This window comes from Haematobia irritans, chromosome 1 (genome assembly GCF_050003625.1).
Source record: "Haematobia irritans isolate KBUSLIRL chromosome 1, ASM5000362v1, whole genome shotgun sequence".
NCBI classification, from domain to species: Eukaryota; Metazoa; Arthropoda; class Insecta; order Diptera; family Muscidae; genus Haematobia; species Haematobia irritans.
The window spans coordinates 202,385,694-202,397,974 of NC_134397.1; the positions used below are offsets into that span (position 1 = coordinate 202,385,694).

Genomic DNA, 12,281 nt, shown 5'->3' on the forward strand with positions numbered 1-12,281 from the left:
TCGTATCGACTATTTTTTCGATACGATTATGAATTCGATAAATGCCGTGATTAGCCCCCAGGTCATTGGGGACCTAATTGGATAAAACTTGCGGTTTTTAGAAGCAGAAGAAATCAAATCAAGAGATCGGTCTAATATGGGGGCTATACCAAATAATGTACCGATAAATACAATGAACAAATATGCAACCTTAATTTTAGGACACACAATTTAAATTTACATAACATTAAGGATACATTTTTTAAAATAAAGAATTTTTAATTAAAATAAAGTTTATAATCTTTGCTTTAAAAATTTGTTTTTTTTTTTAATTTAGGACACGAATTTACGTCCCTTCGTTAAAGATCTGTATTCTATATTTTATATTAAGGAGCCTATATTTAAAATTCGATAACTCTCTAAAAAAATGTCCTTATTTTAAAGACGCATTTTTGGCTCGGAATCGATACACACAAAAAAAATTTCTGGTTCAATCACAAAATTAATTGATCCAATTAATTTTTTAATTGAAATGTCTTCAATCACAGAAATGATACTATCAATTAAAAAATTAATTGAAGGCCAGTTAAAAAATTAATTGATCAAATTAAAAAATTAATAGTATCACTATTAATTTTTGTGATTGATTTTTGTTTCAATTAAAAAATTTGTTGAATCAATTAAATTTTTGAATATTTTTTAAAACTCAATTAAAATTTTAATTGGAAAAATTTTCGTGAAATTTTTTTCTGTGTACCAAAATCACAACATCATTGGTTCAAAATAATCGTTTTTTTTTTTTTTGAGTGCAACATTTCATTATATTTTCTTATATTTTTTTGTCATTAAATTTTATTTATTCATAACAAAATAATGAAGTTATATCTATCATGCTATTGTAATATCCCTTTTTCAAAGAAATTGCATTTACACGTTCGAGCATATAGTGGACACTACCTCACTATTCCATCGTGTCATACAAGAAAATCTACTTTTTTCACCATTTTCAATATCAAGTTCAACAAGTTTCCAGTTTTTTTTTTTCTTATTTCAAATCAGATCACATTCGCATTTTCTTGGTGGACTTTTTTTTTGTGTGTTTGGGGTTTCTTTTATTAGTCTTGCAATATGCAATTGGTGGGGGCTCTTAACGGTTTTTCTTTTTTTTTAAGATTTTTCTTGACAAGGCGTTTTGCATATTAATGGGAAGAGTATAGCATAGTATCGAATTGTTCTTTTCTCTCGATTGATATTAGGATCTTGAACTTTTTCTTATCTTTTGCAGTAGTGAAATGGAGGAGTTTTAATATACATCTAAGTATAATTTTACAATATTTTATGTGTCTTTTTCAGTAATTATAAATTCCAACAACCAGTTTTATCTTCTGTTTTGTAGGTATTACTCGCGTGGAATATGTTATTTTGACATTGAGTAATGAATTGCGACTTTTAAGATCTGAAGTTATATGATATAAACTAAAGAATTAAAGAAAAGCTATTACACAGGAAGAAATTTTCTTTCTCCCACACGAAATTTTACATAAATTAAAAAATTTTGCATTCCTATAAAGTATTTTCTTTAAAAGCAAAAAAAAAATCCAATTTACGAATTTATTTATTCATTTATATCCATAGGCATGAATAAATATATAAATAAATAAAATTCATTGTTTCCACTCTTGTTTTTTTGCCTTTAAAGAAAAAAAAATGCCATCATGTGTACTGAAAAAAATATTGTCCTGAGGTCAAAGATTTCATGTCTTTAAAATACGAATGCAAATTTTGCTTATTATAGAAGATGCATTTCTCTAATATAATTTTTTTTCCTTGTCCTAAAGTCGATAAACTTTTCAATGAAGTCGTATTGTCCTTATAATTAAGTGATTTGACTTAAAAATGGAAAGAAAATATGTTTGGGCTAAGGTCAACTTGACATTAATAATTTAGAAAAATTCTTTAAATTTAATGAAGTTATCTTTAAATTTGTTGTCATTTTGTATCTTGACTACAAAGCAAAAAATCGTTCAAATATAGGACACGTTTTTCAACACTTTATTTTAAAGACGTTTTTACTTGAAACATAGCATAACTTCTACTGGAAGTCGATTCTTAATTTTGAAAATAAAGTTGTCGTTAATCGTTTTTAAAGGGCTTTGATAGCATATGAAGAAACAAATCTGAAAAAGCGAAAAAATTAAATTTGCTTCCTAGAAGCAAGTACACAAAACCCAAATTTAAAAGAGAATAGTGTCCTAAAAATATCCTTACTTGTATTCTCCGCTTCTTTGGCTCGGAATCAATACCAAAATTTTTAAAGTAAAGACAAAATCTTTGGAATCGGGCATGCTTTTTTTCAGTGTGGTATCAGCCATTCATAAACATCTTAACCACACATTAAATTTCCAGATTCAAAATCGACTTAAAGTATAAATTAATTGATATTTTTCAAATTATAATAACAACCACCAACGTCATTTAAAAAATGTATTGATGCAATTAATTTTTGTGATTGATATTTATTTTACAGATTATTACAAGCTCGTATGAAAGAACCACGAAAATTAAGGAATTGGCGCACTATTAAGATATTTTTGTTTTGATTAAACATTTCTTTAAATAATTTAAATTATTAATTGAAACGGCATAGGTAACAGGTTGGCTGATAAGTCCCCAGTCCAACAAACAAAAAAACACATTTTTTTGTCAAAATTTGTTTTTATTATTCAACATAGTTCCCTTCAAAAACGATTATAACGACCTTTACATTTTTTGATACCATTTTGGTACTAATCCTTCGGTTTTGCCTCAAAATAGACCTCAGTTTCGACAATCACCTCTTCATTGCAGCCAAATTTTTTCCCCGCGAGCATCCTTTTGAGGTCTGAGAACAAGAAAAAGTCGCTGGGGGCCAGATCTGGAGAATACGGTGGGTGGGGAAGCAATTCGAAGCCCAATTCATGAATTTTTGCCATCGTTCTCAATGACTTGTGGCACGGTGCGTTGTATTGGTAGAACAACACTTTTTTATACCCTCCATCATAGGATGGGGGATTGGCTTGCGGAGCCTCAAAGAGAAGCAAATTTCATCCGATCCGGCTGAATTTTGGTACATGATGTTGGTATGTGGTCTCTAGCAACCATGCAAAAATTGGTCCACATCGGTCCATAATTATATATAGACCTCATATAAACCGATCTCCAGATTTGGCTTGCGAAGCCTCATAGAGAAGCAAATTGCATCCGATCCGGTTGTAATTTGAAACATGGTGTTAGTATATGATCTTTAACAACCGTGCCGGAATTGGTCCATATCGGTCCATAATTATATATAGCCACCATATAAAACGTTCTCCAGATTTGACCTCCGGAGCCTCTTGGAGGAGCAAAATTCATCCGATCCGGTTCAAATTAGGAACGTGGTGTTAGTATATGGTCGCTAAGAACCATACCAAAATTGGTCCAATCACACAAAAAATTTTATTTCTATAGAAAATTTTGTCAAAATTTTATTTCTAGAGAAAATTTTGTTAAAATTTTATTCCGTTCATAATAAAATTTTCATTATTGTCAAAATTTTATTTCTATAGAAAATTTTGTCAAAATTTTATTTCTATAGAAAATTTTGTTCAAATTTTATTCGGTTCATAATCATGGTTGCCACTCGAGCCAAAAATAATCTACCAAGTTTTTATTTCTATAGAAAATTTTGTCAAAAGTTCATTTCTATAGAAAATTTTGTTAAAATGTTATTTCTGTAGAAATTTTTATCAAAATTTTCTTTCTATAGAAAATTTTGTCACAATTTTTATTTCTATAGAAAATTTTGTGAAAATTTTATTTCTATAGAAAATTTTGTTAAAATTTTATTTCTGTAGAAAATTTTGTCAAAATTTTATGTCTACTTTGTCAAACTGAATTATATACGTATTGGATCGATCTTTTTTGATTTAATATATACCACGTATGGACTTACATACAATTTAGAAGATGGTGTTAGGAGGTTTTAAGATACCTTGCCATCGGCAAGCGTTAACGCAACTTAAGTAATTCGATTGTGGATGGCAGTGTTTAGAAGAAGTTTCTACGCAATCCATGATGGAGGGTACATAAGCTTCGGCCTGGCCGAACTTACGGTCGTACATACTTGTTCTTCTTCATATGGGGACGTTTTGCCGCGATTTCGACCTTCAAACGCTCCAATAACGCTATATAATAGTCACTGTTGATGGTTTTTCCCTTCTCAAGATAATCGATAAAAATTATTCCATGCGCATCCCAAAAAACAGAGGTCATTACTTTGCCAGCGGACTTTTGAGTCTTTGCAAGCTTCGGAGACGGTTGACCAGTCGCTGTCCACTCAGCCCACTGTCGATTGGACTCAGGAGTGTAGTGATGGAGCCATGTTTGTCACGTATCGACGGAAAAACTCGTGTGTATTACGAGTTAACAGCTGCAAACACCGCTCAGAATCATCAACACGTTGTTTTTGGTCAAATGTGAGCTCGCGCGGCACCCATTTTGCACAGAGCTTCCGCATATCCAAATATTGATGAATGATATGACCAAAACGTTCCTTTAATATCTTTAAGGCCTCTGCTATCTCGATCAACTTCATTTTACGGTCATTCAAAATCATTTTGTGGATTTTTTTGATGTTTTCGTCGGTAACCACCTCTTTCGGGCGTCCACTGCGTTCACCGTCCTCCGTGCTCATTTCACCACGCTTGAATTTTGCATACCAATCAATTCTTGTTGATTTCCCTAGGGCAGAGTCCGGAAACTCATTATCCAAGTTTTTGCTTCCACCGTATTTTTTCCCTTCAGAAAACAGTATTTTATCAAAACACGAAATTCCTCTTTTTTCCATTTTTTCACAATAACAAAAGTTGCTTCACAAAAGACGCCTCTATTTCACAAACTAATTGACTTACAGGCGTCAAATTTTGACACGAATCATTTGAAGGCATTAAATGCATATTAAAAATAATATGCATTTAATACTAGCGACGCCATCTATGTGTCAGACCGGGGACTTATCAGCCAACCTGTTATTTATTACTGTTATTATTAAAAAAATTTACAACTTCAAATTGATTACCTTTTCTAATATTATTATTTTTTATTTATGTTTAATTTCAGGTACAGAACTAACAAATATACATTTTGGTAAATATAAATATCAAGTGGAAAATAATTTTGACCGTTCCAATGTTTTGAAATCGGCAATGCATTTGGAAGGAAAATTTTCAGAAATTAGGAGAATTTTGTAAATATAATTATTTTCTTAATTGAATTTTTTTACTTTCAGGTACAGAACTAACAAATATACATTTTGGTAAATATAAATATCAAGTGGAAAATAATGTTGACCATTCCAATGTTTTGAAATCGGCAATGCATTTGGAAGGAAAATTTTCAGAAATTAGGACTATTTTGTAAATATAATTATTTTCTTAATTGAAGTTTTTTTTTATTTGATTAAAAAGATAAGTGTATCAGTTAATTTTTTAATTGATTACTTATTAACTTCAATTAACTTTTTAATTGGAAATATTCGGGTTTATGTTTTTCCTATGTAGTTAAAATATTGCTTTTAAATATGAATATTCTCAATTTTTATGTACTCTTAACATAACAGAAATTCTGAAAACTAAGGCAACAACCAAATAACACAATGACAGACATGATTTTTTTAATGCCACTTTTTTTCCTGCATTTGTCCATTGTATTGTAGCGAAAAAAAAAACAAATTTTATGCACAAACTTTAATCATACCATGAAGGCAAAGAGACGAGACACTCAGTCCGTTGGTTATATTGTCAGCCAATGAACTCTCAAAGGTAATGTGGTGCAATCGAAATTACTCTTTTTCTCCCCACTATTAACAGCCACCTACTATGAAGAACTACAGAGTGTATTAACAAAAGCGGATGGTGGAATATCACCATCTACCTGTAACAACTAAACAACAAACAAGTAACTGTGGCAGTGGTATGACATTTTTTTTTTATTTTAATATCTCATTCAATGGAAAAAAATTCATTCTCTAATAAAAATAAAATATGGAAAACAAGCTTGAGTATAATACCCTGAAAAAGTGCAATGGAAATGGTTTTGGGCCATTGTTATTTACTTCCTTTTGGTAGATAGTATCGTTCTCACAGAAAAAACATACATACATAAAAATGTCAAATTTTTGGCGTTTTACAACACACTCGAAATATTATGAATAGCTATTTGAAATCACTGCTAAAATTTTGAACACCATGGTAGTATCAAATATTGTTTTTACTCTTCACCTTTAAATTTTCTGTAGAAAAAATTAAAAAAAAAATTCTTTGTCAGGTGTGGGGTTCGAACCCACGCTCCCTCTCGGGAACCAGAGCTTAAATCTGGCGCCTTAGACCGCTCGGCCAACCTGACATATGTGCTGCCAGTGCCAAATGTGATACATAAGCTGTAAGCTTTTTTCCCTCATTGAATCAATTTAAAAATAAACTCGTTGTATTCATTCGTTTGTGTTGTTGTTGTTATTGTTCGACAAAGCTTTTTTCAATGCTTTTGATTTTGTGCTGATGAAAGCGTGCGACGTCTTTAAAGAGAGCTAATGTAGGAGAAAGAGAATGTTGTTGGATTTGTTATCATGTATACTGCTAGTGTTTTTAATATGTACAAGGGGTAGTCCATAGGGTATATTCACGGTTGACACTCGTGCCAAAAATAATCTAGCAAAATTGCAAGAAAATCAAAACTATACCAAATTTACAAAAATTTTATTTCTATAGAAAATTTTGTCAAATTTTTATTTCTATAGGAAATTTTGTGAAAATTTTATTTCTATAGAAGATTTTGTCAAAATTTTATTTCTATAGAAAATTTTGTCAAAATTTTATTTCCATAGAAAATTTTGTCAAAATTTTATTTCCATAGAAAATTTTGTCAAAATTTTATTTCTATAGAACATTTTGTCAACATTTTATTTCTATAGAACATTTTGTCAAAATTTTATTTCTATAGAACATTTTGTCAATATTTTATTTCTATAGAACTTTTTGTCAAAATTTTATTTCTATAGAACATTTTGTCAAAATTTTGTTTCTATAGAACATTTTTTCAAAATTTTATTTCTATAGAAAATTTTATCAAAATTTTATTTCTATAGAAAATTTTGTCAAAATTTTATTTCTATAGAAAATTTTGTCAAAATTTTATTTCCATAGAAGATTTTGTCAAAATTTTATTTCTATAGAAAATTTTATCAAAATTTTATTTCTATAGAAAATTTTGTCAAAATATTATTTCTATAGAACATTTTGTCAAAATTTTATTTCTATAGAATATTTTTCCGAAGTTTTATTTCTATAGAAAATTTTGTCAAAATTTTATTTCTATAGAAGATTTTGTCAAAATTTTATTTCTATAGAACATTTTGTCAAAATTTTATTTCTATAGAACATTTTTTCAAAATTTTATTTCTATAGAACATTTCGTCAAAATTTTATTTCTATAGAACATTTTGTCAAAATTTTATTTCTATATAATATTTTTCCGAAGTTTTATTTCTATAGAAAATTTTGTCAAAATTTCATTTCTATAGAAAATTTTGTCAAAATTTTATTTCTATAGAAAGTTTTATCAAAATTGTATTTCTATAGAAAATTTTATCAAAATTTTATTTCGATAGAAAATTTTGTCAAAATTTTATTTCTATAGAAGATTTTGTCAAAATTTTATTTCTATAGAACATTTTGTCAAAATTTTATTTCTATAGAAAATTTTGTCAAAATTTTATTTCTATAGAACATTTTGTCAAAATTTTATTTCTATATAATATTTTTCCGAAGTTTTATTTCTATAGAAAATTTTGTCAAAATTTTATTTCTATAGAAAATTTTGTCAAAATTTTATTTCTATAGAAAATTTTGTCAAAATTTTATTTCTATAGAAAATTTTGTCAAAATTTTATTTCTATAGAAAATTTTGTCAAAATTTTATTTCTATAGAAAGTTTTATCAAAATTGTATTTCTATCGAAAATTTTATCAAAATTTTATTTCTATAGAAAATTTTGTCAAAATTTAGAAAATTTTGTCAAAATTTTATTTCTATAGAAGATTTTGTCAAAATTTTATTTCTATAGAAGATTTTGTCAAAATTTTATTTCTATAGAACATTTTGTCAAAATTTTATTTCTATATAATATTTTTCCGAAGTTTTATTTCTATAGAACATTTTGTCAAAATTTTATTTCTATAGAAAATTTTGTCAAAATTTTATTTCTATAGAAAGTTTTATCAAAATTGTATTTTTATAGAAAATTTTATCAAAATTTTATTTCTACAGAAAATTTTGTCAAAATTTAGAAAATTTTGTCAAAATTTTATTTCTATAGAAGATTTTGTCAAAATTTTATTTCTATAGAAAATGTTGTCAAAATTTTATTTCTATAGAAGATTTTGTCAAAATTTTATTTCTATAGAACATTTTGTCAAAATTTTATTTCTATAGAAAATTTTATCAAAATTTTATTTCTATAGAAAATTTTGTCAAAATTTTATTTCCATAGAAAATTTTATCAAAATTTTATTTCTATAGAACATTTTGTCAAAATTTTATTTCTAAAGAACATTTTTCAAAATTTTATTTCTATACAACATTTTGTCAAAATGTATTCTATACGAAATTGAGGTACCTCCTAGTTGGAGAGTATTAAGCAAAATCTACCAATATACCAAGCAGTAAAAAATTTACGATTTTTGATAGAATTCTACCAATTGTGTGGTATAATACCTTATTGTGGGTATAATATCTTATTGGTAAAAAATATTGAGCTATTGTTAAAAATTAACGAATTAATTCTATTTTAGTTCATGGAATCATTAAGTTTTGAGAAAATTTTCTTGACTTTAATAATTTTTTTTTTGTTTACCTTAGTTAAATTAACTAAAAAAGGGGAAAAATTATACGCAAATGAAGCATAAATATTTACTAAATTCGTGTCTCCCACAAAATAGTTTAGAATTTCTTCAAACTAAATTTTAATAATAATTCGCCCATCATAAAGTTCGTATGGTTCTAAAGACATTTTTGCAATTTTTAATTTTTTTCCAATTTTATCCTTCAAACTTCGTAATTTCCTTTAACTAGTGAAAAAAAAAATAATTACTTTAAATTTTCATGAATTTGTCGAAAAATATTTACTTATTTTTGTGACATCTGCGTTTGTAATACAGTTTATCACAATGGACTGAATAGTCTAAGTGAGCCTGAAAATTACTCGGGCTGCCACTTTAACCTAATACAGTTTTGTTTAAAATTTTCTTAAATGGTGGGACTACTGTTTTAAAAAAACCTGAACACCCCTCATTTTGAAGGTGTGTGTGTGTGTAGAATGTTGCTCCTATTTTGATTTTGGAATTCACTCTTCAGTTGTCAAAATGCCGTCCAAGCAAGAAGAGCAGCGTATCAAAATTTTGCTCGCGCATCGCGAAAATCCGAGCTACTCGCACGCAAAGCTGGCAAAATCGCTAAAAGTTGCCAAATCAACCGTTACAAATGTAATTAAAGTGTTTGGGGAACGTTTGTCGACAGCCAGGAAGTCTGGAACGGGGGAAATCGAAAACCGGAAGCCGCTGAGACGACAAAGAGTGTTGCCGGTAGTTTCAAGCGAAACCCTAACCTCTCTCTCCGAGATGCCGCAAATAAGCTGGGTGTATCGTCTACAACCGTGCATCGAGCCAAAAACCGAGCCGGACTATCGACTTACAAGAAGGTAGTGACTCCAAATCGCGATGATAAACAAAATACGACGGCCAAAGCGCGATCCCGGAGGCTGTACACGACGATGCTGACGAAGTTTGACTGCATGGTAATGGACGACGAAACCTGCGTCAAAGCCGACTACAAGCAGCTTCCGGGACAGGAGTTTTATACGGCAAAAGGAAGGGGAAAGGTAGCAGATATTTTCAAGCACATAAAACTGTCAAAGTTCGCAAAGAAATATCTGGTTTGGCAAGCCATCTGTACCTGCGGCTTGAAAAGCAGCATTTTCATAGCTTCCGGGACTGTCAACCAAGAAATTTACGTGAAAGAGTGTTTGAATAAACGTCTGCTGCCTTTCCTGAAGAAACACGGTTGTTCCGTACTGTTTTGGCCGGATTTGGCATCTTGCCATTACGGTAAAAAGGCCATGGAGTGGTACGCCGCCAACAACGTGCAGGTGGTTCCCAAGGACAAGAACCCTCCCAACACGCCAGAGCTCCGCCCAATTGAGAAATACTGGGCTATTGTCAAGCGGAACCTAAAGAAGACCAAAAAAACTGCTAAGGACGAGCAGCAGATCAAGGCAAACTGGCTTTCTGCGGCGAAAAAGGTGGACAAGGTGGCTGTACAAAATCTGATGGCAGGTGTCAAGCGTGAGGCCCGGCAATTCGGATTTGGAAAAGCGAAAGCCTAACTGAATATTTTTCCTGAATTTTATACTAATTGAACTTGAAAAAGAAATTTAATTTGATTTTTTAAATAAACGATTTCATCGATTTACACGCGTTTTCCCTTGACCAAATTTTGACCGTATCACCCTTTATGTATTTGCTTATATACTGTACACTTCAGAATGGGTTTGGGATATATTTTAAATACCCCAAACACATTCTGCGTCAAGCATATATATTTTCAGGATTGGTCCTTAGGCACACCCTGGTAGAAAAAATTTTAATGAAATTTTTTTTGTATATATATATATTTTTAAGGCCTCAATTACTTCCATTCTTTTACTTACAGCATACCCTCTAGGTCTCTCTTTCTAAACAAATATATATGTTTATAAGCTATTTCTAAATTAATATATGTTTTCAATAAGCATATTATATTTACAAACATTTTATGTCCCAAACATAATATGTTCTAACATAATTTATGCTAGTTTATGAACATTGTATGCTTGCACTTAAAAATATTGTGTTAACAATTTTGAGTTCCAAACATATATATTTACACTCAGATATATGAAAAACAGTCTATTTCGCCCGTACGTGTTCCGCTTTTCATGTGTTTCTTTAAATGAGCACTTGTTCTTTATAGTAGTCCATAAGCGTAGGAAGGCCTCTGGGGAGGGGGCTTAGACCCCCCCCCAGAAAAATTTTAGCCAATGACAATAGGCGTTGTGAAAGGATTGTTTGACAAAATTAAATGCAATTCGTGTTTGTTGGTCCACGAACTTGTAAATTTTCGTATCAAAGTTTTGCATATTTATTTTAGAATTATTATGAATCAAAAATCACAAAGAAGATGGACATGTTCTCTTATTTTCAATGTTTAAACTGATTATTAGCATACTGTATATAATCTTCTCTTACAAATATAATTCTTCCTCGCATTCAATGAAGATTTTTTTTATTAATTTGTTACTACATATCGGAAAAACATCCATTTACTGCTATTGCGTATTTCAATTTCCTTGTAGAACTTAGTGCCTTTGAATATTCAATTCAATTTTTTTGCACCCATGAGAAAGAAATAATCCGGTGTCATATAATACACCACCAACACTCCAGCCCACCACATTGCTATGCTACATTCATATTTGTAATTACTGGCTGGAGGACCAATTTGAAAAATAAAGGTGGAGCCATTCAATTGTCGGTTTCAAAGGCACACAAGCTCCACATGAGATTGCCCTTTGTTCCATTCCTACCTTCAGTACTGATGCTTTGAACTGTGAAGTCTGTTTTATGGTTCATCCCTGTAGCCAGGTGAAATGTCGGCACTTGGCTTTGTTTTTTCTTTTATGTGGATGGATATTTTCTGTCTGCTCCGAATTGGAGCAGAAAATATTGTAATTTTTACCACAGTCTATTATTACTACGTTTTTTTTGGAGTATATATTTATGTAAAAAGTATGTATACTTTGTGTCATTACTATTGTTCGACATTTTTATTTTACTTCCGTTTACACATTGGCCTTTGTCATCGTTTCCTTTGTTAGATCATATTTTACAATTAGAGAGATTTTCTCGGTTTAATAAATTGTGGAGATTTTGGTAGTTATTATTGTGATTTTGTTTTATTAAAGGAGATGAGATCTTTTGCATACAGAGTTGTTGACTTAATTTTACCACAAATTTTTCTAACAAAATACAATTTAGAAAAAAAATTGTATAGAAATAAAATTTGCACACAATTTTCTAAAGAAATAAAACTTTGAATAAATTTTGAAAAATAGGAATAACATTTTGACAAAATTTTCTATAGAAATAAAATTTTGACAAAATTTTCTATAGAAATAAAATTTTGACAAAATTT

The 12,281-nt window shown here is 29.6% G+C and overlaps 1 non-coding gene across 1 annotated transcript; it reads right to left on the reverse strand.

The window, feature by feature from the left end:
* Positions 1-6,318: 6,318 nt before the first annotated feature.
* On the reverse strand, positions 6,319-6,402 carry TRNAL-UAA (transfer RNA leucine (anticodon UAA)). The gene has a single exon. It is a non-coding gene; the product is annotated as a tRNA-Leu (tRNA).
* Between the last annotated feature and the right edge of the window lie 5,879 nt (positions 6,403-12,281).